Source organism: Heteronotia binoei, chromosome 1 (assembly GCF_032191835.1).
Source record: "Heteronotia binoei isolate CCM8104 ecotype False Entrance Well chromosome 1, APGP_CSIRO_Hbin_v1, whole genome shotgun sequence".
Lineage (NCBI taxonomy): Eukaryota > Metazoa > Chordata > Lepidosauria > Squamata > Gekkonidae > Heteronotia > Heteronotia binoei.
In genome coordinates this window covers 227,425,218-227,449,691 of record NC_083223.1, presented here as the reverse complement: position 1 = coordinate 227,449,691, position 24,474 = coordinate 227,425,218, and the positions used below count along the sequence as shown (strand labels likewise).

Below are 24,474 nucleotides of genomic sequence, written 5' to 3'. Positions count from 1 at the left end.
TATATTTTATTTAGGAACAAGATGTCTCTGATCTATAGATGTTATTGTTTTTATTACATTGCACTTTGCATTTTAACAGCTATTGACAACATCTGCAAACCACATTTATCAATTAAAAATTCCCAAGATGGCTTCCAAAATAGAGAATAAAGTACAATAGAGCAATAGGGCTCTAATAAAGCATGAATGGGCAGATTTATATGGGAACTGGTTGTTCTTTAGATACCTTTGTCCCCAACCACATAGGCCTTTAAAGAATAAGAACCAATACTCTGAACTGAGCCCAGAACTCAGCTGTCACCAAAGCTCTGATAAAAGATATTCTGTGCAGTCAACTCCTGTAAGCTGTCTTTTGACTACATTCTGAAATAATGGAAGATTCTGAAGTTGTACAACAGTATTTTATTATTGCTGTACACTATCTTGAACACTGGAGGCATTGTACAGGTTTTTTTTTAATAAAGATAAACAACAATACCAATTTTTTTTAAAAAAACGGACTGTTCTTAATATGCATACCATAATGCAGTTTAAAACAGCAGAGATTTAAAATAAAAACAGCTGATGTCTCTCTAGAAATGAGATATCTGGTGTCAGAATGAGAGACATCTCTTTCTTCCCTTTAGAAATACAACAATGCCATACTTGCAAAGGTCCCTTGAGAGTGATCTGTTACTTCCTACTATACAACAAAGTTCTAGTCCAGTGGCACCTTTAAGACCAATAAAGTTTAATTCTGAATATAAGTGTCAGTGTGCATACACAGTTCTTCAGATATCTTCAGGTATCTGAAGATGTGTGCAAGCACATGAAAGTTTATACCCAGAATTAAACTTTGTAGGTCTTAAAAGTGCCACTAGATTTGAACTTTGTTCAATTGCTTCAGACCAACATGTTCAATCGCTTCAGACCACCTCCTACTATACACTTTGTCCTGACCTGGATAGCCCAAACTCATAAGATCCTGAAAGTTAAACAGGGTTGGCCCTGGTTAGTATTTGGATGGAAGACCCACCAAGAAATACCAGGGTGGCTATGCAGAGAGAGGCAACTACCTCTGGACATCTCTTGCCTTGAAAGCCCTATGAGGTCACCATAAATAACCTGCAACTGGATAGCCAACCCCCCCCCACAACCCTATACACTTCAGCTATTGCTTTCCCCATTCACATTCAGACCAGTAGAAACAGCAGGCTGCTCTGTGTTAAGAGATTTTATAGTGACTTCTACATTGTGAAACTATATTGGTTTGACTGTCCCCAACCCTCCTCCCAAACCTGTACTCTGAACTGCTGATCTCTGAGCCATCTTATCTCAGTCAAGGGTTTGTTCCATCCCTATCTCCTATGAGTTATGTGTAGGGAGGTATGTTTTCATTTTCTCCCTAGAAGGAATACAAGATGTACTCTGAAAGGAAGGTGAAAATGCTTAAGGACAGACTTGATAAACTATCTTTTGGAATTCTAAACCCTGACCTTTTGTCTGTTTTATCCTATAAATAAGAACTCTGAATCTTGTTCAGTATGCCAGCTTGATATTTCCTTGCTGGCATCAGGATAATCATAATGTTATTAAAACTACATGCTCTGGTAACATAAAGCCTTGAGTGAATGTTTTCCTCTCCCAGATAGAGCTCAGGAACAGGGCATTAAATTAGAATTCTGAAAACTCCCCTAACACTCTGCCTTTAAACTCTCAAAGCATACTATGTGTGTGGTGGAGTGTTATATGTGCAGTGAAGATTTTCTAGTGCAAGAGTCCTTCTGAAACATATGAATTATCCATGAAGTCCAACAAAGGTGTGTTCACAACTGCATGACTGTCAAATAGCATGTGTGCACTATTATTTAATCCAGTTTGTACAATCCCACCCCCAATCAGCATAAATTTGCATTTCCTTGCTGCTTGCGACAACACTGGGAGCTTAGAAACCAGACAGGGTTGAAGCAACAGTGCAGAGATTGCAGTCCAACCCCCCCCCCCCCTCAGTTCAGCTCCCAGAGAGGAGGCGGGGAAGGTACACACTTTCCGCCTGTCTTTGTGCTGGGCTGCTTAGACACAGCCACACGCTGCCAGAGCCTCCAAGTGACCCGGGGGCCGTCTCTTCCCCGCGCAGGGCTCTGCCGGCCACGTGGCTGTCACAATCCCAACCCGAACGGACGAGACTAAAGCAAGAGAAGCAGAACTAGTCAGGACAGCGCAAGCTAAGCCAAAAGAGTGGGTGCTTTTTTGTTTTCTTACATAAAGGGGAAGGCAAACCAATCCATTCCCATTTACTATAAGACAGCGGGATAACTTCTTTTTGCAGTGTGAGGAACCGTTCAGCGAAACTCCAACCTCGACCTATTCAGTCTCTCTTGCCCAAGGGAGGGGGAGGGGTCGAGTGGGTAAGAATAGGATGCTCGGGCCTTCGAAAACTCTGTACAGGACTTATCAACAGCTCCGGCAACAGCTCTCCGGCACTCCCACCCCCTAAGCATAATAAAAGCAGGCGGGGGGAGGGCAGAGGCAGCCACATGGCGCTCCGGAGGGAGACAGGCGCAGAAGTCCAGAAGGGGGGAAGAAAAGGCTCGTTTCAATAGCAAATTCAGCAGGCGAAGAGGGGCCCCGGGTGTCCAGATAGACAGAAGGGGGAGAAAGGTCACCATGAAATAGCATGGCTGGGGCCCGGGCGAGAGATTCGAGCCCCGCCAGCACCATTTCAGACACAACCTCTCTCTCTCTCTCCCGCCCCAGGTCCCATGAAGTCTTCCCTCCAGAAATGAACAGAAACCACTCCGTAGAGCAAAGCAGTTCGCTGGATTTCATCCCCATAAACTCCCTTCAGCTATATTACTCTTAACGTCGAGGGGATGGCACCCTTCCCTGTTAGTTCCATGGCTTTTGGTCCCTCCCCAAGACATCTTTCTTTAGCACACACACCCCTTTCACCTTGCTCCTGTTCAGTTTCCCCAGCCCCACTTCCCCAGGGTCACCGGTCCGGCACAGATAGTGCTCCCCGTCTCATGTGTCTCACTATCAACGCACGTCCATCTCCGCCACACACGCAATTAAGCCTTCGCCAGCTCGGACAGAAGCCCCCCGATTTCACGAAATACAGAATTATCTCCCTCCCTGAAAAAAAAAAAAATCTTGTCTTCCAATTCCAAACGTTTTTGCCACCTCGAATCAACCCTCGTTCCGTGCTTCATAACCGAAATGCCTTCGAGAACAACACGCAGCCCTCCAACTCAGTTGCGTGCACAAAACCCGGGAACACGCACGCAAACCTCTCCCCCGGCACACAATAAACTACTCACCCTTTCCCGGCTTTCCGACCACCACCACCCTCTTCTAATCCTGCAATTGCAAAACATCTCCAAACCGGTTCTTTGATACCACCACCCCCTTAAAACACCCACAATTTAAGCCTCAGGGTCACAGACCACATCATGTAACGAAGGAACCCCACAGAACGCATCACACAGAGAAAGAAATGAGCTTATACCATACACGAAAAGTAAAAAAAAAAGTAGGAGAGAAAAGAAATCCCATGCAACCCCACGGTTGGACATTAGAAAAGAAATTTGTACCCAGCCTACCCACTCCCTTTTCCCCAGAGATAGTTAATAAAGGAAAGGTTCGAACTCACTGTACTCATGAAGCTTGGGAAGGGGGAGAGAGAGGGGGGGGGTGGCCACAATATGGCAGCAGCAGCAGCAGTAATAAGGGGAAATATGTCAGAGATCAGCAGCTGCTGCCGCTTGCGGCTGCCTCTGGTTTTCCTTGCCCTGCGCAGCAGCAGCACAACGCCGCCGCCTCCCTCGCAGTCTCCCCATAGCAACAAGGCGCCCAAGCTACTAACTCCGCCTTCTCTGCTTGCATGCAAAGCCCTCCTTGCGCACAGCAACTTTCTCCTCCCCTAGTTGCAATCGAGCCGCCCCCCTTTCCCCGGCTTCTCCGCTTAAAGAGCAGGCGAGTCCATTTCGGTACAGAGGGGGAGTGGCTGCCGTAGGAACCAGCGGGTATTGCTGGTTTAGGCGGTTTCTACTCTATAGGCTTGGCGGGGCTTGCTGTTAACAAAAAGAAAATGAAATGAAATGAAAAGTTCCCACTCACGGTGTGATTCCTTCGATGATTCAAGTGCGCCTGCGTAAAAGGAGGGAGGGGGTAGAATGATCTGTAAAGTATGTCACGCATGTAAGGTAGCGGTGGCAAAAGTTGCGAGCAAGAAAAAGGCATGCAGTTGGGTTAAAATAGAGCAGTTTCTGGCGACTGGGTTGCTTCGCAATGTCCTAGAGTTTAAGCTAGTACAGATTTACTCTAAAGTAAACCCCGTCCATAGGAAGGCAGCCTTAAGGGACCCATTTTTTATTTTTTCTGAAGTTCTGCTTGGCTACGGAATTCTATGCATTGCTTTTAGAAGTGTTGGTTGCATTATGAGGAGGGGGAGAAACTGAAGGCTGGCCTGCACAAAACTGATAACTGCTGTTAGTGGTTTTTATTCACTGGTGTATTTTTTATGTGATATATATATATAGGTTGCCAGAAATGTGAATTAGATGGGTGCCAGCAATAATACATCATTAGAAGCAATTATTTTTAGTGCCCTTTTCTTACTCAAAGAGAGTACCCTGTGCAAGTGAAACTGGTGTGATATCTAATAAGCATGCAATTGGAGTAGGATTATAAAAATCTGAGGCAAAGTAAAATGTATTAGACATGTTAAGCAATGCAGAAAATGTTATTATGTAAGTAAAAGACAATGGAGTGAGAGCATGTAATATATGCAGTAGTATCAACCACAGTCCCATTTTCTTTCTTAAAGCACCCTCCTAAACAATTCTGTTATACATTATTTGCAGAATGACAGAAGTGTAAGAGTCTTCCTGATCTCCTCTGACAGGCCATTCCACAAAACCACAACAGGGAAGGAACATGTATGGGCAGTTATTGAGTTTGGCCATTTGCAGGGTGGCATCCGTAGAAGGCCTTGCTTAGATGAGCAAAGCTGTCATGGCACAGTATAGGAGGCGAGGCAGTGTTCAGATATGAGGGTCCAAGACCATGAAGAGCTTTGTATGTGATTGATTCAATTTTTAGCCCACCCTTCCTGCAGACGGGCTCAAGACAGGGTACAATATAGTCATAACAGTAAAAATACATATAAATAAGATTAAAGCTATCTACATTAAAATCACAATCTAATGTACAAAGATGGCAACAAAAGATATTTCATGTGTTCAGTCTAGTGAAGCATAACTTCATAAAGTGATTGCCCTCATCTTGAACTCATCCCAGTGAGTAACGGATGGGGCAGTCAATGGTGAGACTGCGGAATGGGTGTACTATGCATGGCACAGCATAGGAGGTGATGCATTTTGTACCATGGTGGTGCATTTTGTACCAACTGGAATCTCTGAGCTGACTTCATGGAAAGTGCATTACAATATTGTAGACTCAGTTTTCCCGTGGTATGGATCCAGGTGGCCAGAATAGCCAAGTCAAGGTTGAGACCCATCTTCTGGGCTAAATTTATTTGGAAGACAAAAAATTTCAACTACTTAACTTCTTTATCCATCAGTAATGCTGGGATTTAGTATAACCCCAACCTCTTAAACAACTCAGAAAGATTCAGCTGAACCCCATCAGAAGTGGGAAGCACAATGTCCTTCAAGACCGTAGGTTTTCCAACCAACGTACTGTCAAGATTCAGTTTCAATTCGTTCACTTTTAGCCATTTAGCCATACCAATTGGGCAGTGTCTCAAGACCCCTACTGTTAGGAGATTTAGATAGAAAGATACAGACCTGGGTGTTGTCAGTATATTGATGGTTTCCAATTTCAAAACTAAGAATTATTTCTCCAAAGAGCTTTATCGAGTTTGTTTAACATGGGGGATGGGACAGCACTCTTGTCTATTGGACAAAATTCCATACTGATAACTGGTCTCCAGCAGCAATCCTTTGGGTCCAGTCCACAAGAAATGATTTCTGCTAATCCAAAGCGTATCCTCTGATACTGAGTTCTGCCTTCAAATGGCACGTTTGCTGTATCAATGGCTACAGGTAAAAAATGTTAAGGAATCTCTGGTGGTTCAGCATGTGCTGGTTGCAGATATGCTCCCTTGAGTGTTAACCAACAGGGGATTCTATAATTCTTTAAAGACTAACATGTATTTGTTGCATAGATTTTTGTGGTCTAGGGTGCATGAAATACCACCCTAAATTGGTCATTTTAAATACACATAAGTACTAAGAAAAAATGTAAACATTAGAGGGGATGCGAGAAAACACAATTAAATGTATTGCTGGAGTTAATATAGAAGATGGTAGCAGTTTAGTAGTTATATAAGAGAACTTTGTAATTGGAACTCTCCCAACAGGAGTTCAGTTAGCATACACTAATGTGCTAGGGATTTGGTAGTCTGAGTCCTAACCATGGCCGTTTTCGCACTAGCGTTTGCTCCGGCGTAGCGCCCCATTTACCTCCGGATCTTCTCTTGGATTTCGCACATGTTGCTCCGGCGCTGCGCTTTGCTCCGGCGCTTCAGGGATTTTACGCCGGAGTATGTTTTTCAGCAAGTTGCCGGAGTTTCCGAAAACCTCCGGATCCACTCCGGATCCACTCAGCGGAGTTTCCTGTGCGAAATCCATCCACGCCGGATCGACTGCTTTGTGGGCGTCACCCTCTCCCTTTCCGTCCTCCCACCCCATCCACCCGCTTGGCCAATCATCAGCCTTTCGCGGCGCTTCCCCAAAGTGCCGGCACGGCCATTTTTTTTTTTTAAACTTCACAGTTTTGCGTAATAGCGATATTTCGAAATTAACAAATAGAAAAAAAAAAAACCCTCCTGGAATAGCCTCAATTGGCACTTCAATTGGTTTCGTTAGAATTTTTTTTTATTATTGACTTTAGTTGCGTTATTCCGCTGTTGCGTTATCTCGATAATGCGAAAACGACCATTGTTGGGGGGGGGGGAATGTAGTGCCGGTGCGGGCCAAAGCGTCCATGTGTGTGTGTTTTAAAAAGGGAATGCCTCCCTCAGCTGTGCCACCAGGATTTCTGGACCTGCACAAAATCGCCATGTATAAAATGGGAAGTTGGAGTCCTGCATTCTTCTCCCTGGCTACATTCCGCTCGGTTAGAAAGTAGACGCGAGCGAGCTCCTCACACGCACCACAGAAGGGGAAGGAGAGAATGGAGCGGGGGGGGGGAGCTCCGGCAGCAGGAATCAGTCAGGTCCCCGTTGCAAGCGCCAGCCGGGGAGGGGAAAGAGAGCGGAGGAAATTTGGGGGGGGGGATCTAGTGCTTCAGAATTTGGGGGGGGGGAATCTAGTGCTAGGATTCTCCACTGTGAATGCTTCCGTTAATACATAAAGGGCTGTGGAGGATTCTACAGCTGCAGCCAATCCATAAGCAGCAGCAGCACACGTGATGCGGTTTGTCCAAGAAAAGAAGGGGAGGGAACAGCTCGATGTTACGTTAGTACGTTAGTACGTCATTACGCAACCAGACTTGCGCTTAAAAAAAAAATGATTGACAGGGCATCGGACTCAAGCCGATGCCAGTGGGAAAACGATTTGAGCCGGGGCTTCAGAGAAGGCGACTCCGCAAAGAGTCACTAGTGGGAAAACGAGAAAAATGATCCGGACATAATTGCGCCGCGGAAAAAGGGGAGCAAACGCTAAGTGCGAAAACGGCCCATGTGAGCTACTTGAGAGTCTTCTGTAGGCACAAAAGGGTGTGTGTAACAGTGGTCATTATAGTTGATAGGCAGTGTGAAGCCTCTGGATTTGGCCACATCTGTGATCAATCCTAGGAGCTTGACCTTCTGCCTTTGCCTAGGTGACAGATCAGAACAAAATAGACAAAACAGAACTGCTGTTTTCATGTTTTGTATGTATTTTAACGCTTCTTTATTGATTTAATTATATGTGTTTGAGGTTGATATTAATGGTTTTAAAATGTTATTTTATCGTGTATGTTTTAAATTGGTAGCCTTCTTGTTGGCCCTTGTAAGGGCAGAAAGGTGGAATACAAATTTTGTAAATAAATAATCTGCACAGCAGGCAAGCAAACACACCATACCCTGTTCTAGCGTGGATTCGGATATAGTTGTCTACTATGGTCATGTAGGGTTGCCAAGTCCAATTCAAGAAGTAACTGGGGACTTTGGGGATGGAGCAAGGAGCAAGATTATGACCAGGGGTGGAATTCTAGCAGGAGCTCCTTTGCATATTAGGCCACACATCGCTGATGTAGCCAATCCTCCAAGAGCTTACAAAAAAGAACCTTGTAAGCTCTTGGAGGATTGGCTACATCAGGGGTGTGTAGCCTAATATGCAAAGCATCTCCTGCTAGAATTCCACCCCTGGTTGTGACAAGCATAATTGAACTCCAAAGGGAGTTTTGGCCTTCAAATTTATAGGGACTGCACACCTTTTAAATGCCTTCCCTCCATTGGAAATAATGAAGGATAGGGGCACCTTCTTTTGGGGCTCATAGAATTGGACCTCCTGGTCCAATCCTTTTGAAACTTGGAGGGTATTTTGAGGAGAGGCATTGGATGCTATGCTTCTACCTCAGAAAATAGCCCCCCAGAGCCCCAGATACCCACAGGTCAATTCTCCATTATACCATTTGATAATCTGTCTCCATAGGATATAATGGAGTGCCCAGAATCTGTCTCCATAGGATATAATGGAATGACCCTGAAGCAGAGAGATGGCCTCCAAACTGGGAGATCCCCTGCCCCGACCTGGGGATTGGCAACCCTATGGTCATGGCATGGTGGAACATGCCATCGAGTTGCAGCTGTCTTATGGCAACCTAATTGGTTTTCAAGGCAAGAGACCTTCAGAGGCATTTTGCTATTGCCTGACTCTACATCATGACCCTGGATTTCTTTGGTGGTCTCCCATCCAAGTACTAACTTTAAAGATCTGACTAGATCAGGCTAGCCTGGACTATCCAGATCAGAGCAAATAGCAGCGGTGGTTTGCCATTGCCTGCCTCTGCATAGCAACCCTGGACTTCCTTGGAGGTTTCCTGCAAAGTACTAATCAGGGCCAATCCTGCTTAACTTCCAAGACCTGATGAAATCAGGCCTGCCTGGACCATCCAGACCAGGGCATTGTCATGGCATAGCCTAACATGAGAGCCAGTTGGGTGTAGTGGTTTGATTCCCTATCTCTCCACATGCAGTTGCTGGTGTGACACTGGGTTAGTCATAACTCTCTCAGAGCTGTTCCTCTCAAGAGCAGTTCTCAGAGAGCTCTCTCAGCCACACCAGAGCTCTCACAGGGTGTCTGTTGTGGGGAGGGGAAGAGAAAGGAGATTGTAAACCACTCTGAGACTCCAAGTAAAGGTGTGGTATAAATCCATTCTCCTCTTCCTCCTCCTCCTTTTCCATTATTTGATTGATTGATTGCTTTTTCTGCCTCAAGTTTTTATCTAGAAGGATCCCTAAGGCAGTTTACATAAAATAAATACACTGATTTCAGTGGAGGGTGCTTCCTTCCAATCTTTAAGTGAACATAAGAACATAAGAGAAGCCATGTTGGATCAGGCCAGTGGCCCATCCAGTCCAGCACTCTGTGTCACACAGTGGCCAAAAAAACCAGGTGCCATCAGGAGGTCCATCAGTGGGGTCAGGACACTAGAAGCCCTGCCACTGTGCACCCCCCCCCCCCCAAGCACCAAGTATACAGAGCATCACTGCCCCAGACAGAGAGTTCCAACAATACACTGTGGCTAAGAGCCACTGATGGACCTCTGCTCCATATGTTTATCCAATCCCCTCTTGAAACTGTCTTGTAGCCGCCGCCACCTCCTGTGGCAGTGAATTTCTGACATAACATTGTTCTGGGGTGACCCTTAACTGAGCCATTATTCTTTGGTCACATCTCCTTTCATCCTTGATAAAATTGATAGCTGCCAGGCTGTGTGCACCATACATCCTTCCCCTCCATCTCCCTAGACTGCAAGTCTTTACTGTCCAAGACAGAGGGAGGAGCTGGGGGCATCACCCATATCTCAGCTAAAGTGAATAATGGCATCTGGAAGGTCAGTTGCTTGGCTGTACTCCTTTCTCCCTGGGACTGTACATCTTCTCAGTGTTCCAGCAGCTTCACTACAGGCTATATTATAGTACTGTTCATCTTGTGTAAATATGCATGCTCACAAAGGCTGTGATGGTGAGGGTGAACAGCCTTCAAAGATCTAAACAAAATGATGACACATTTGAGTGGAGGACATGTGATGGGTTTTGCTAGATCAGAAAACTCCCATGCCGGAAGGTATATCAGAAGAATGTGCAGATTCTTTAGTAACAGTAGTATACATCCCCCACCATACACATTTCCTCCTTGTTTCCTCCTCTTCCTCTTTTTTTGGTGTAACTTACAGAACATTGAATTTGTCACTCTCAAACAAAGACTGCAAGTGAACTCAGTTTCTTCCATCAACAGAAATAGATTTTTAACTTTGTTCCAGGGGAATCCCAGGGTTCCTCAGAAGAATTTATAATGGGCTTCTCAATTAGAAGATGAGGAATGGTGGATACCTATAAAATGGGCAGCAAAAGGCAATATGCTATTGTATAGAGTGATAGTTGAGGCTCAGCTATCCTGTATGAACTCATGGTCAATGCAGGCATGACATGGGAAAATATCTGAAGGGATTGCCAGTGTTTTTATAGTGTTGAACAGCAGCTTCAGGGCTCTGTTTTGGCTAGATGGGAGGTATGGGGGGAGGCTTAACCCCTTCTCCTCACAGCTCCTCTGCCCTCAAACAATATTCTGCTGGGGAAGTTTCGTGGGCAAGGTAACACAACCTCTGTGTTCTCCCCAGGGCTTTTTTTGTAGGGGAAAAAAAACAGCAGGAACTCATTTGCATATTAGGTCATGCACCCTGATGTCACCATTGTTTTGTGCAGGGCTTTTTATAGGGAAAAAGCTAGCAGGAACTAATTTGTATATTTGGCCACACCCCCTGACATCAAGCCAGCCGGAACTGCATTCCTGCTCAAAAAAAAAGCCCTGGTTCTCCCCTATTAATGACTCTAAAGAGGAACTTGAGGTCTAAAGAACTGTGCAGGACTGAAGAGCTAAACTCTTCTCCCTCCACTGCATCTCCAGTCTGAATCACAACCACCACCACTTGTGTGGCTGTTAATTTACCTGCTAAAAGCATACTGGCGATTTGTTGATGGATCTTCCAGCATCTTGCCTGGCTTGACCCTGAGATATTACTCTCAGACATCCTTCAGAATCCTCTCTGCAAAGCATAGGAGTTCCACAGCAAGCATGCAGGGGTTCTTTGACTGACATGGCACCAGGAAAAGGATTCTCCCAAAGCTAGTTTCTATAGAAACTACAGCTAGAACCTACACTGGCTCCCCCCCCCCCCCATAAAGGCAAGCCAGTTGTTTTTGTAAAACCAAACAGAAAGGACGAGAGCATATCAGGAGAGGCAGCTTGCTATGTAATCTCCCTGGCTGAATTACCCAGATAGGCGGTTTTGAAGAGGGGCATAGAGATCCTTCAGATTTAATTGCCAATAAATCAGCATGATATCCACTCCATGGCACCTTTTATAAACAATGATCTTTTCAACCAAAGAATGGAGAGCAATTTTTACAGTGTGTGCAAACTGTCTATGGTAAGATAACAGCTATGACACACACTGTTTGCTCCATTAAAGGCTATGTGAGATAATGAAGAGCTCCATTAAAAAGCATGTCCTGTTTGCTTTCTGGTTATGTTCATCTTGTATTACAATGGGCTCGTGTGTACCGCCGTAAGAGCACTTGTTTTTAAACAGTCATCCTTTTAACTTGACAACTTGGTATTTCTCAATCCTTGACATTTGATTGCCTTATCAAAATACCTGTCTTCTACAAAAGGGGGTGTTCCATTCTAAGACTGGTGTGAGTTTAAAAAGTTCTGCTGCTGGAATAAGGCATGTAGCTACTGTATTAAAAGTGAACTGTGGAGGAGTAACAAGGTTTTATTAAAGAGTCAGTACTCCAGTATAGTAGAGTGCTGGACTGGGGAGACCTGAGTTCCTCTTTGCCTTGTAGCTTACGGGATGTCTGTGGGCCAGCCATGCTCTCTCAGCTTAACCTATCCCACAGAATCCTCAGCTCTTTGGAGGAAAGGTAAGATGGAAAAATGCTAAAATAAATAAAATAGATCCAGGTCAGCAGCCTTATTGGTCTGAAGCAGTAGAACCAAGTTTTAAATCCAGTGGCACTTCAAAGACCAACAAAGTTTTATTCAAGGTATGAGCTTTTGGGTGCACGCACACTTCAGACACAATGAAATGGAAGACAACAGTTCAAACATATAAGCAGAGGCTGGCCAACAAATTAGCATGCAACATGATGATGTTTTAAGATATGCAAAGGCAAAACAGGAATAACAAGCTAAATTTATATGGTCAATATTTGTTTGGATTTAATTAAGTGGGGAAAACTAGTGAAGCAATAAATATGTCAAAATAGGAGCTAAATGTGTGAATGTATCCTTCCTAATTGTGGGAAGTCAAGCATTTAACTGAGACTCCATTGTTACACTTCGTCTCCTCTCATTCATGGGAATAATTAACAGCATTTTTTTCCTTTGAGGTGGCATGAAGTGTTATGTCAAAGAAATACATTCCAATTTTAATTGCATTATGTTACAATAACTATACCATAATACTGTTCTAAAGAAGAAATACACTAAAATACAAAGGATACATAGACATGACAATACGTATGTAAGGACGGAATGAGTTTAATATATGTAGTGAGATAAGAAAGCAATATCCCTGTTACGTCCTGGGAGGATGTTCTTAGTGTTATGTGACTTGTAATTCAGCAGGTTCCCTTTCCAGTCTGTTCCTGAGGTTTATTACTTTAGATTTTTTTTTTTATCCTGCCCTCTCTGCAAGTGGACTTTATCCCTTGTAATAAAACAGCTACTTTGAGGTTCAGTTCTCTGCATAGGGTAAACAGGACAAAACCTACACAAAAGGATAAATGGACTCAAATATGACTTCAGGAATCATAAGACTGAGAAAACTGCAGGAGAACGCTGCAGCCTAGTGAGTGACCTCAAAGTAGCTGAAAAAGGAACTATAGTCTCACAGGCAGTGTGTGTGAAACATACAAAACAGGCAAGATCAATATTTGCATTGATGAGCATTAAGCATCCTTGTTCTACCTGCATTCTAAAAATATTTAGGCTGGGGGATAATGGCACCAAATTCCATACCACCTTTCATGTGAGTGCTCTATGGGCATATAGGAAAATGACAGTCTGATGCTATATCAGTAAAATACATATGTGAACACAGGTTTGAAAGTCTTTAAAACTATAAGATCCATGCTGCAGTGTGACATCACCCCTGCCATCAAGATAGAGTTGCCAATTCCCCGATGGAAGCAGGGGATCCCCCAGTTTGGAGGCCCTCCCCCTGCTTCAGGGTAATCAGAAAGTGGGGGGAGGGAAATGTCTGCTGGGCACTCCATTATTCCCTATGGAGATTGATTCCCATAGGGTATAATGGAGAACTGATCCATGGGTATCTGGGGCTCTGGAGGGGGGGGTGTTGTTTTGGGGTAGAGGCAACAAATTTTCAGCATAGCATCTAATGCCTCTATTCAAAACGCCTTCCAAGTTTCAAAAGGATTGGATCAGGGGATCCAATACTATGAGCCCACAAAGAAGGTGCCCCTATCCTTCATTATTTCCAATGGAGGGAAGGCATTTAAAAGGTGTGTGGCCCCTTTAAATGTGATGGCCAGAACTCCCTTTGGAATTCAATTTTGCTTGTCACAACCTTGCTCCTGCCCTCCCCCCCCCCAACAATGTCTCCTGGCTCCACTCCAAAAGTCTCCTGGCTCCACCTCCAAAGTCCCCAGATATTTCTAGAATTAAACCTGACCAGGGCTTGTTTTGTAGAAAAAGTTCAACAGGAACTCATTTGCATATTAGGCCACACCCTCTGACTTCACCATTGTTTCGTACAGGGCTTTTTGGGAAGAAAAGGCCCAGCAGGAACTCATTTGCATATTAGACCACACACCCCTGGTGCCAAGCCAACCAGAACTGTGTTACTGCATTCCTGCTCAAAAAAAGCCCTGGATCTGGCAACCCTACATCAAGATGTGAGCCCCTGATCTTATTGAATGTCAGGTGCGCCTACAAAACTAGATACATTTTGATTTGGCCAGATTTTCTATAAAATTCATTTTTGGTGTTTTCAAAAAGTTGGTTTTAGAATTCCACCTATCTGCATTTAAATTCTGTATGTATTTTTCAACACAAAGAAGCCAGATCTTCATCCTTTCTTTCCACAAGCAGTTTTCTCAGTCCGCTAAATTTCCAAATCTTATTCAGGATTCCTTTGAAAATTGAGCTTGGAATGGCTACTAGACCTTTCCACAGATGCATGGATGGCTTTGGCATTCGACCCACATTTCTGCTTGATGTGACTGACGTCCCCCTGCATGTATAGAAGACTCTGGTGTGTCTTTGGACTACCCAATCGACTCAAGGAGAACAAATTAGTACAGCCTGGGGATATTATGGAACACTGTGGACCCAGCAGCTGGTTCAGTTATAAATAAATTGATCAAGAGTTCCATCAGACCAGATCCTTAAATCTATCGGTGAAATCTGGTTAAAATGTTCTATCTAGAAGTTCCTCCTAAGAGGAAAAATGTACCAGTCTTGAGATAGGCTCAGGAATCCTCCTTGAGTCCTGTTACTATGTACTGACGTTTTGCTTGCAGCACATGAATGAGTTCCACACACAAAAAAAAGCCCATTCAGGCATGCCACTGTGAAATTTTAGTCTGCCAGTTCTTTAGTTAAATCCTTCCAAGGGCAGTTGGGAGGTCTACTAACCCTTAGCAGGAGAAAGACCTGAGAGCCATGTCCCTCTGTGAATCTTTTTACTCCAGTGAAGGAGGAGTAAAATGTGGGCAGAGCTCCCATTTGGATAATCTCCCTTTGTATATGTTGTACAAACACAAACTATTCAGAGCTCACAGCTGCTCTCTACCACACAGTAATTGGTGTGAATAGAATTAATACTTTCTTTCTATAATGAACATGTCTGCGCTTATCTGAGCTGGTCTAATTCTCTGTATTTCACCCAGCAAAGGGAATGGAGACAAGGGATTCATAGCACAAATAGCTGGGAGTAACTACTCCATCAGTTTGCTTGTAGTGGTTTTTGTCCTCTTCCTCAAGATGCAAGGGCTAATAACAGTCAGCGGTGGGGGGGGGGGTGTCAGCTGTTACAGCAAGTTATTCACCTACAGCTTCAAAACTAGAGTTACAAATATCAAAATGGTGAAATTTTCGATCAGTAAATGAATCTGGGGTTGGATCCAACCAGCTTTTCTCTTGGTGAAAGAGTCCTCTTAACCACAAAAAAGACTGTGCTTGGATCATGGGACCAGCCATGCACAGGACTTTCTTTGTCGCAAGAGCCCAGCAGGAACGCATTTGCATATTAGGCCACACCCCTTGACCTCAAGTCATCCAGAACTGTGTTGCTGCTCAAAAAAAGCCCTAGCCATACATGATAGGGGCTGTAGTAAGGAGGGGAACTGCGTGAGATAAAGTGGGAAGAGCTGGCTGGGTCCAACCCTTGGTCCGCCGCTTTAACTTCAGCCAGATGGTGCCACTTTTTATTTACTAAAAAGTCTGTCTTTGGAAATGCACATATAAGTTGCATTTTAGAAAAAGGGAGGAAAAGGAGAGGCATATTAGGCATGTTAACATCATAAATGTGAGCCAATAAGTACTCATTATTTAAAAATCAGCATAAAAATTATTATTTCCAATTTAATTATACTGAAAACCTGCAGAACTGGTTTATCAATGCTCACTGTAAGATTAGGAACAAGTTATCAGTGCTTGTGGGATGTTGCTATCAAAACATTATATCTGGCCAAAGTTGCCTGTCTAGAGTTAGGTTCTATGAGAACAGGAAGAACTCTTAGTTCCTAGGTCAAGGGCACAAGTAAAATAACGCAACGGTACTTGAATATCCTCCAAGGAAGGCTGTGAAAACAAGCTGACTGTGGCTATTAGTGCTGACAAGCCAGCTCCAACACTGGATTTGTGCACACTCACCTTGCACAATTTCTTGTGCCTCCTAAAATCATTTTTAGTACAAAAATGAAAAACACTGAGGCTTGTTGTAAAATTAAATTCAAGGTAAATGTTCTTTGATTGGCATTGGGGATCACATAGTCATTTCAGTTAATTAAGGTAGCTTATAACAATCCATTAGCACATAAAAACCGTTGGAAGATACTGAAGGAGGAAACTCCTGGCGGTTTAATTCTGGTGCCATGAGTCAGGCAGCAAAAAAACTTAACTCTTAACCAGCATTGCTTCTGGAGAATGGAATTCTGTTATTTCTTGACTTTACTTCTCATCCTGGAGATTTTGAGCTGGAGCCTGAGGAGGACAGGGTTTGGAGAGGGGAGGAACTTCAATGGGGTATAATGTTATAGAGTTCACCTTCCAAAGCAATCATTCTCCCCAAGTGAACAGAGATGCCACAGGGAGATCAGTTGTGATAGTGGGAGGTCTCCAGCCACTACCTGGAGATTAGTGAAACTATAGGATCTTAGCTGTGTAAATAAAAAAAAACCACTAAGAGACACCATAAATTTTAAACAACAAAGCAGTGTAATGTAAAGGTCAGTGGTGTCTTGACAGAGCTTGCACATAGAACTTCAAATAGACAAGAGCATGTAGCAAGAAGACATTAACGGAAGACAGTTCAAAAGCAGTCTTTCCAATCACCAAGGAGTGACAATTTTCCAGTATTTAGTTCATGGAACTAATGAAGTTCTTCCAAAGACATCTGTTCTAGATATCAAGACGTTTCATCTGTCCTTCTTCAGTTTGGAGGTTTATTTATCACTGGAACCCAATCTTTACAATACATTCACAGAAGATCAACAAGGTTCAGAACATGTCTGTAAGATTTCCAGGTTCTCTAATTTGGAAATCAAAACAATGAAGGTGACCAGATGCAAATATGTATTTACCTCTTACTTGGTTATCCTGTATAGATTATTGAATTATATTAACTATACTATATAATAGATTATTGAACTATACTATATATTGATTGCAAGACTGTGAACAGGATTCATTATTTTTAACCTGTATTATCGTACAGTGGCTAGGGCCTAGGCTCTTAATAATAAATTAATTAAGATCAGAGGGAGAGGCCCTCCTGATGGTCCTATCCATCGAAGAAGCTCATCTGGTAGGTACATGAGAGAAGGCCTTTTCAGTGGCAGCCCCACAATTATGGAACAACCTCCCCAGGGAGGTCACCTGGCCTCCTCACTTTTAATTTTTAGGAGGCAGTTGAATATTGTTTTATTTAGGACTGCTTCTCCATCCCACACAATCCAATGCACAGGACAAAGAGGCCCTATATTAAGCTTTCCAAGTCTCCCACTATAGCAGAAGAATTCTTGTCCCTGGCCTCTGTGGACCAGCTACTGCCTAGTACAGCAGCACATGCAAAATTGGGGTGTGGGGGGAGTGCTACCATGGTAACATTGCAATATCATATCTGGTAGTGTCACCAGAAGTGCCATGCAACACCACTGTGACCTCACTTCAGTTGCACAATACCCAGCCCTTCCCCAAGGCTCTTACTACATCTTTAGGGGGGGGGGGGAATAGAGGAAGGGCTGTGTTTCAGTTTTAGAGCCCTTGCTTTGCATGCAGGAGGTCCTAGGCTAAATCCCAAGCATATATGGTTAAAGAATTTCAGGTAAAGGCACTGGGAAAGGCTGAAAACATGAAAAGCTGCTGCTAGCCACAGTATGAGCTACTAGATGTACCAATAATCTGACTTCCTATGTGCTATAGGTTCATACTCCCTATATCTTTCCAGTAGTGTCTAGAAAGATGCCATTTGGTGTGATGTCATTGGCTCAGAGTTTCTGTGGCCCTTGCTAACAGAAGCCAATGAAATAGAAAAGGAATGAGGTAATTGAACATCCTCATTCACAGGACTTTCTGGGTAGAAAAAGCCCAGCAGGAACTCATTTGCATATTAGGCTACGCCCTCTGGCACCAAGCCAGCCACAATGGCGTTCCTGCTCAAAAAAAAGCCCTGCTCATTCGTATGATTTTGTGGGGAGGGGGAGATGTGACCCTTTGTTGGTGGCAGCCATATGTTCTTCATAATGTCTGTTTTGGCCCATATATGCAGAAGTAGTCTTCCAAGATAGACAGGAACACTCCCTTAGAGCTGGCTGTCAGCCAGTCATATAACACTAAACTCAGACTGCAAAAGTAACAAAGAAGCTTCATTAATTAATGAAAGCAGAAAGTGTTTGCTATATTTATTAGTAACTACACTGTTTATGCATGTGTTCCATAATAAGACTGTTTCCTAGAAAATATATTTAACATCCCAGGCATAACTCCTAATTATTTTTTTCACACACATAATAAGTTGTCTGGCATATAATCAATAGAATTATTCCAAATTTTCATTTGCGTAATAGAGTCTTCTATTAAAGTATATATAAAGGAAATATCAAGAAAAATATAGCGCATGGGAGAATTGGGGGGGGGGGGGGAGTTAGTTTTACAAATGACTGATCTAAACATTTTTAGCAATGACTGAATGTATCCAAATTGGCTTGCACTGATTTTTTTAAAACTGAGGTGCATCATCTAACATTTTAAAAGCAGTTAACATGAGAAATTGCTGCTTTAATTCTGTAAAATGAAATGATGGCTGCATCTGTATCAGTGTATCTTATGTTTTAATAGTGAAGTCAGGATATCTTTGGATACTTAAATCTGGTGACTGGAGCTGTGGATGGTCAAGAACCGATCTTTCTACAAACCTGAAAAAGGACCTCGGGTTGCTGGAAAATGTGAGATCTAAACAAAAAAACATTGGGCAACTTTAAAAATCCAAAAATGACAAAGGGAGTACCTTTAGCTTTAACCAATGACTGTTGCTAAGCATTCAATATTCCAGGCTTCAGTTTCTGTGAGTAAAAAGGCAAGTTAGGGTCCATGAGACCCATACCGATTTCTCACTAGCATTGCTCCACCCGCAGGCTTCTAATAAGTGATATCAGTCATCTCTAGGAATTGCTGGAAGCTTGGTGATTTTACTATAGAGCTTCCAGTGCTTCCTTGAGGAGCATGACATCACTTCCAAGTAATTTTCTGGGAGTCATATCACACCAACAGCCAGAGAGGAATGTTTTTGTTTATCTTTTTTTCCTGCCACTGCTTGGTGCAGTGGCTGGAGATGGGACCCAGGGTGTGGGGGACTGCCTGCCTCTGGTGGGGCCTGACATCTCTAAGTCATGGTAGGGTTGCCAGGTCTGGGCTGGGAAATTCCTAGAGATGTTGAGGATGGAGCCTGGGAAGGCCAGGGTTTAAGGAGGAGAAGGATCTCACCAGGGTACAATGCCAGTCAGCCCACCTTCCAAAGCAGCCATTTTCTCCAGGGAAACTGATCTCGTTAGGCTGGAGATCAGTTGTAATTCCAGGAGATCTCCAGCCATCACGTGGAGGTTGCAATGCTAGATCATGGTAACTACACACATTAATTGATTCTTGATTTTATGAACATATTCATGTTTGTACTTGGATAAAAAAGCAGTTGCCCCAAGAACAATTTTCTCCTGATGTGCTGCTTGGAGTAGCCAGCCCTGCTACAGGCATTGTATTGTCCCTTATTGAAAGGACTTCTCTAGCTGCTAGTTTGCTTCTAGGTTCAATTCAAAGTGCTGGTTCTTATCTTTAAAACAGTAAGGACCAAACTAGATGTTACAGTGGCCATGGGTTCTAGGAATGCCAGTCCCCAGGTGAGAGAAAACACGAAAAAGCCTCTCCATGTAACAAAAATATAAATAATACTATTTTTGTTCCTACTTATCCAGTATTTACTAATAACTAATACAGTGCTCACAGTGATAACCAAACATAATATAAACAAGCATATTTGTACTACACAAGCTGAACAAGCATTTCTACATAAAATTCAGCCACAAATATTACATACTAGGCAACCAATTATATATATCTTTGTTGTGAGCCAAGTAAAAAGCCACCTCCTTAATCATGCATGATTAAGGAGGTGGCTTTTTACATGGCTCACAACAAAGATAGTGAACACCATTTCAGAAGGATATGAAGACAATTTGTAGGCATTCCAAGGAGAAATGAAAATAAAGCCATGAAAGTGAGAGTGAGTTAACAATGTGACACATTTATTTATATATAATTGGTTGCCTAGTATGTAATATTTGTGGCTGAATTTTATGTAGAAATGCTTGTTCAGTTTATATGAGACTGTCACAAATCTTTGGTATACTAACAGCAAAATTTAAAAGAAGCATCACTTACCTACTGAATCAACAGCAAAGAAGACGGTCCCAAGAAGAAGAGTCTCTGCACTCGAAACAATATTGAACTGATCTTGGATATTGTCGGACTTGTATCACAGCTCTATATTTTTTCTATAGGACATTGATCCATCATACAGTAAGAGCAGCATGTGCTTTTGGTTCCGGAGGGATTTTGTGTAGTTTAAATATGCTCATTTATATTATGTTTGATTATCACTGTGAGCACTGTATTTGTTACTGGTAAATACTGGATGTATTAGTAAATACTGGACAAGTATTTTGTTACACGGAGAGGCTTTGAGGTGTTTTCTTTCACAGTAACCTTCGTGGTCCCGGCTTTGATTGCCAAGTCTCCAGGTGAGGGCAGGGAATTCCCTGATTCCCTGACCAGCAGGGGAGGCCCCACCCCCCAAGAACAACCACCCCTCTCCCTCCTCTCATGTGACATTTAAAGGGGTCCAGCTGGTCTGTGGGAGCACGTGGCCTGTGGATCAGCTTTAAATCTTGCAGGAGAAGGAGAAAGATGGCCCTCAGCCACATGCCTAAACTCTGCTGCTGGAGTTGAGGTGTACACGGCCTCTGCTGATGGATTTGCTGCTGGAATTGAGGTGTGCACAGCCTTTGCCTTTTGCAAGCAGCATTTAAACGTTCCCTTTAAATGCTGTTTACGATAAGTGTGGGAGGGGGGTTGCCTGAACTCAGGTGAATTCAGGCATGTGGTGAAGTCATTTCTGATGATGTAATTTCTGTGTGACTTGATGATGTCACTTCTGTGTGACCTCATTGTATTGGGGATGTCCCTGCTCCCTCCAAAAATGCCTCCCAAAGTTCCACACCAGGGAGGAGGCAGGACCTGACAGCCCTAAGGTTCAACACATGGCAATTTTAGGGAAGAATTTGAACATTTAAAAAATGCTGCAAGGGCCTGGTCCTGATTGGGGATCAGGCAATCTTGTCCCCCCTCCACACACACATCTGTACCTTTTGAAGCATCAAAATCTTTTTCCTGGCCATTCTACCACCAGTGCCCTAGATGGGCACAATTTGCCAGATATTGCTCACATACTTCCAAGCACGCTCTTATATCTTTATGGGCTCAATACTGCTTTTTCATACTCATTTAAAAGGTGAAGCTGTGATCCTAAATTTTGGACTTGCCACCAATTTCTAAGTGAAAATTCTGCATGTGTTGTGTGCAGGTGGAAAAACACAAAATATTCTCTTTTGGCCGGCATCGTCCAAGGGCAGGATGGCTCCAAGTGACTAGCAGCTGCTATTGCAGCTCAGCAGTATTTTGTTCCTTTTTATTTTTAGCTCACCAGCTCCTCTCTTCCCCCCCCCCCAACTAAGGCCTCCAGGCCAAGGCAAAAATCCAAACACAATAGAAGTTCCTAGCAGAGGGCTAAGCCCACACTCTGACAGCCAGCAAGGAGAACTGTCAGGCTACTTTTGAGAGCCCAACATTGTTGGAAGTGAAGGACTTGTGTTGTCTCTTAGCCTTCAGAGGAGGATTATAAGAGAGTCAAAGAGATATAGAGGATATTGATTATCTTTTCCTTCTATTACTTTCTGATGCTATTCCTTTGATGTGCAGATCGCTACTCTCAGGGAATCTTCCTTCCTTCCAGCCTAACACCTTCTCTCCACACTGTGCTGCTCTTCTCTCCACCTTGGCACCATGAGGGCAGGCCACACTGGCTATATCTCTGTCCATCCTAACTAGTTACACTAGATTAGAGTCCTCTCTCTCTATCTTGTCTAGAATGAAATTTTGTACAATATTGTACAATATTGTACAATTTTGTACAATTTTGTACAATATGTTTTGTACAACATATTAGTTTTCAATGATAAAGAGGCTTTGTGTGTAATTTTGTTTCTTGTCAGCACACACAAACCAGATAGACTCTGCTGTGTTATCTGTTTTGAGCACTCTGCCAACCAATTAATCTTAAATGTCCCTTCATCTTGTACCCACCCTCAGCTCTGTCTGTGTGTGTGTATCAAAGACTATCTCTCTCTCTCTCTCTCTCTCTCACACACACACACGCGCGCACTGGAGTGGAAACCTCTGGCTCTTTTGCAAAGCTCACCATTACAATCCCATCCCAAGAGTCTGAGGACATTTTCATAAAGACAATGAAAACCTTTTGTGGATGTTCTTTCTGCAAACGTACACCTCCAACTGGTCTGAATGTTGTTTGAATTTGAACACTTCAACACAGTGGCCCTAACAGGAAGCTCTTTTGTACATTCAGGCTACTGCCATGGTCCTTCACCTCCCAAGGGGACTGAAAGATCCATTGTTTTGTGACAATTTGCCTTTTGTGCTCAGGACAGCCATTTGGCTTTGTCCCCTCTATTGTTTGTTTTTGGTTGTAAGCACAGCAAAGCAGGGAAAGGAGGCAAGAGGGGTGGGGGTGGAGAAAACAAGGATTTTGCTTCCAAAGCATGAAATGAATAAAAAACTAACTGATGAGTCAGAGCATGATAGTCTTTGAAACATATTATGTGCTTTTGTCCATTATTATGAAATTTTGAACAGGCAAGCTTATTTGCAGACTCGCTGGATACAATTCTGGGGTACTTTTTGCAATGTGATGTAGCTGTGCAAGAGTCACCACAAATGTTTTCAAGGAAGACATTCTTGTGGGATGTACATAGCTGCAATAACACAGAGAGTTGGCATTTGGCTATTTAATAGGGGGGGAATCCTTCTTGATAACACATCCAGTTACTGTAGTCTGTCTCCCAGTCAGCAGAGTGTGCTGTAGTCAAGAGGAGCTCATCATGTTCCGAAGAGCACAATCTTTCTAATAACAACACACAATCTGGTAGAACCAGGTTTGATTCCCCACTCCTCCACTTGTTGCAGCTGCTGGAATGGCCTTGGGTCAGCCATAGCTCTTGCAGAGCTTGTTTTGGAAGGGCGGCTGCTGTGAGCCCTCTCAGTCCTACCTACCTCATGAGTCACAGGATGTTTGTTGTGGGGGAGGAAGATAAAGGAGATTGTGAGCCACTCTGAGATTCAGAGTGGAGGGTGGAATATAAATCCAATGTCATCGTCATCATCTTCTTATTATTATTTATTTATTTATCCTTCATACTTATATCCCGCCCTCCCTGCTGAAGCAGGGTCTTCTTCTTCCAATGGCTGCTGTTAGTGCTAGGCTATTGGCAGCCAAAGTTGATCCAGATGGAATTACCTGCAGGACTGGGGGTGGGTGTTGCCAAGGGGCTCTAACTGTCATTGGCCAAAAGTTCTAGGTCTAGACATTTTTTAAAGAATGTGAAGCTTGGTGATGCTTGAATGTGGACTTGTCTCTTGCAAGGGTCGGAGCCCAGAATGGATCTAGAGTAAAGACATGGATAAAGATTGGTGGGCTTTATTGAGCAAGTGATGGGACCGAACACAAAAGTGTCTCACAGGGTGGAGAAAAGGGGGGGGGGGGGTGTTTAGGGATGAAGACAGAGGCGTAGATTGGTGATTTTTGTCAGGCAGGTAGTGGAGGCCAGCCCAACACCTGCTTTTTCACCTTGTCTGTACAGGCTAAGAAGAACAACAGCTCTTCCATTAACTGGCCAGCCAGGCCATACTTTCCTGGTTAGTTGGCTGAGTTCAAAATGTTGAGGATGTTTGCATAGAAGAGCCATTGAAATCAATGGCAGTAAATGCTCCCAACTGGAATTGAGGCATCAAAACATATTTGTAATGAGGACACAGCTCTTTGGCAGCATTAGTCATGGCCATCTGCTCCAAGTATGACCATCATTTTTTTAAAAAATGGCCAGATTAGTCAAGGCAATAAAGACATGCAAACGGTTTTGCTTGCTTTGTTGCAGATGCATTTTGCTTGGTTACGCCTGGCTATGCACACAGCCACCACAACAGACGCCATCCTGTTTATGGTAATTAGCCATCTGCTGCCCTGGCAGAGCTGCATGGGGACAGTGGCAACTGCAAGCCCAAGTTAGCTTGCCAAGATGCAAAAAATAAATGAAGCTCATCAGGTTTATAATAGTAATAGAAGCAGTTTCCCCCCCTCCCCAAACGGTGATTTATGTTCATCAGA

The 24,474-nt window shown here is 43.5% G+C and overlaps 1 protein-coding gene across 2 annotated transcripts in view; it reads right to left on the bottom strand.

Annotated features, from left to right (window-relative positions):
* Window positions 1–4,126, bottom strand: part of FOXN2 (forkhead box N2) — a 65,814-nt gene extending 61,688 nt beyond the window's left edge. Inside the window, exon 1 of one of the 2 annotated variants that reach the window (XM_060248913.1) lies at window positions 4,099–4,126. The gene's annotated coding sequence lies outside the window, so the exon portion shown is untranslated. Of the gene's footprint in view, window positions 1–3,631; window positions 4,034–4,098 lie in introns of those variants that run through there. The other variant, XM_060248912.1, reaches the window with a different exon arrangement.
* Window positions 4,127–24,474: the final 20,348 nt, after the last annotated feature.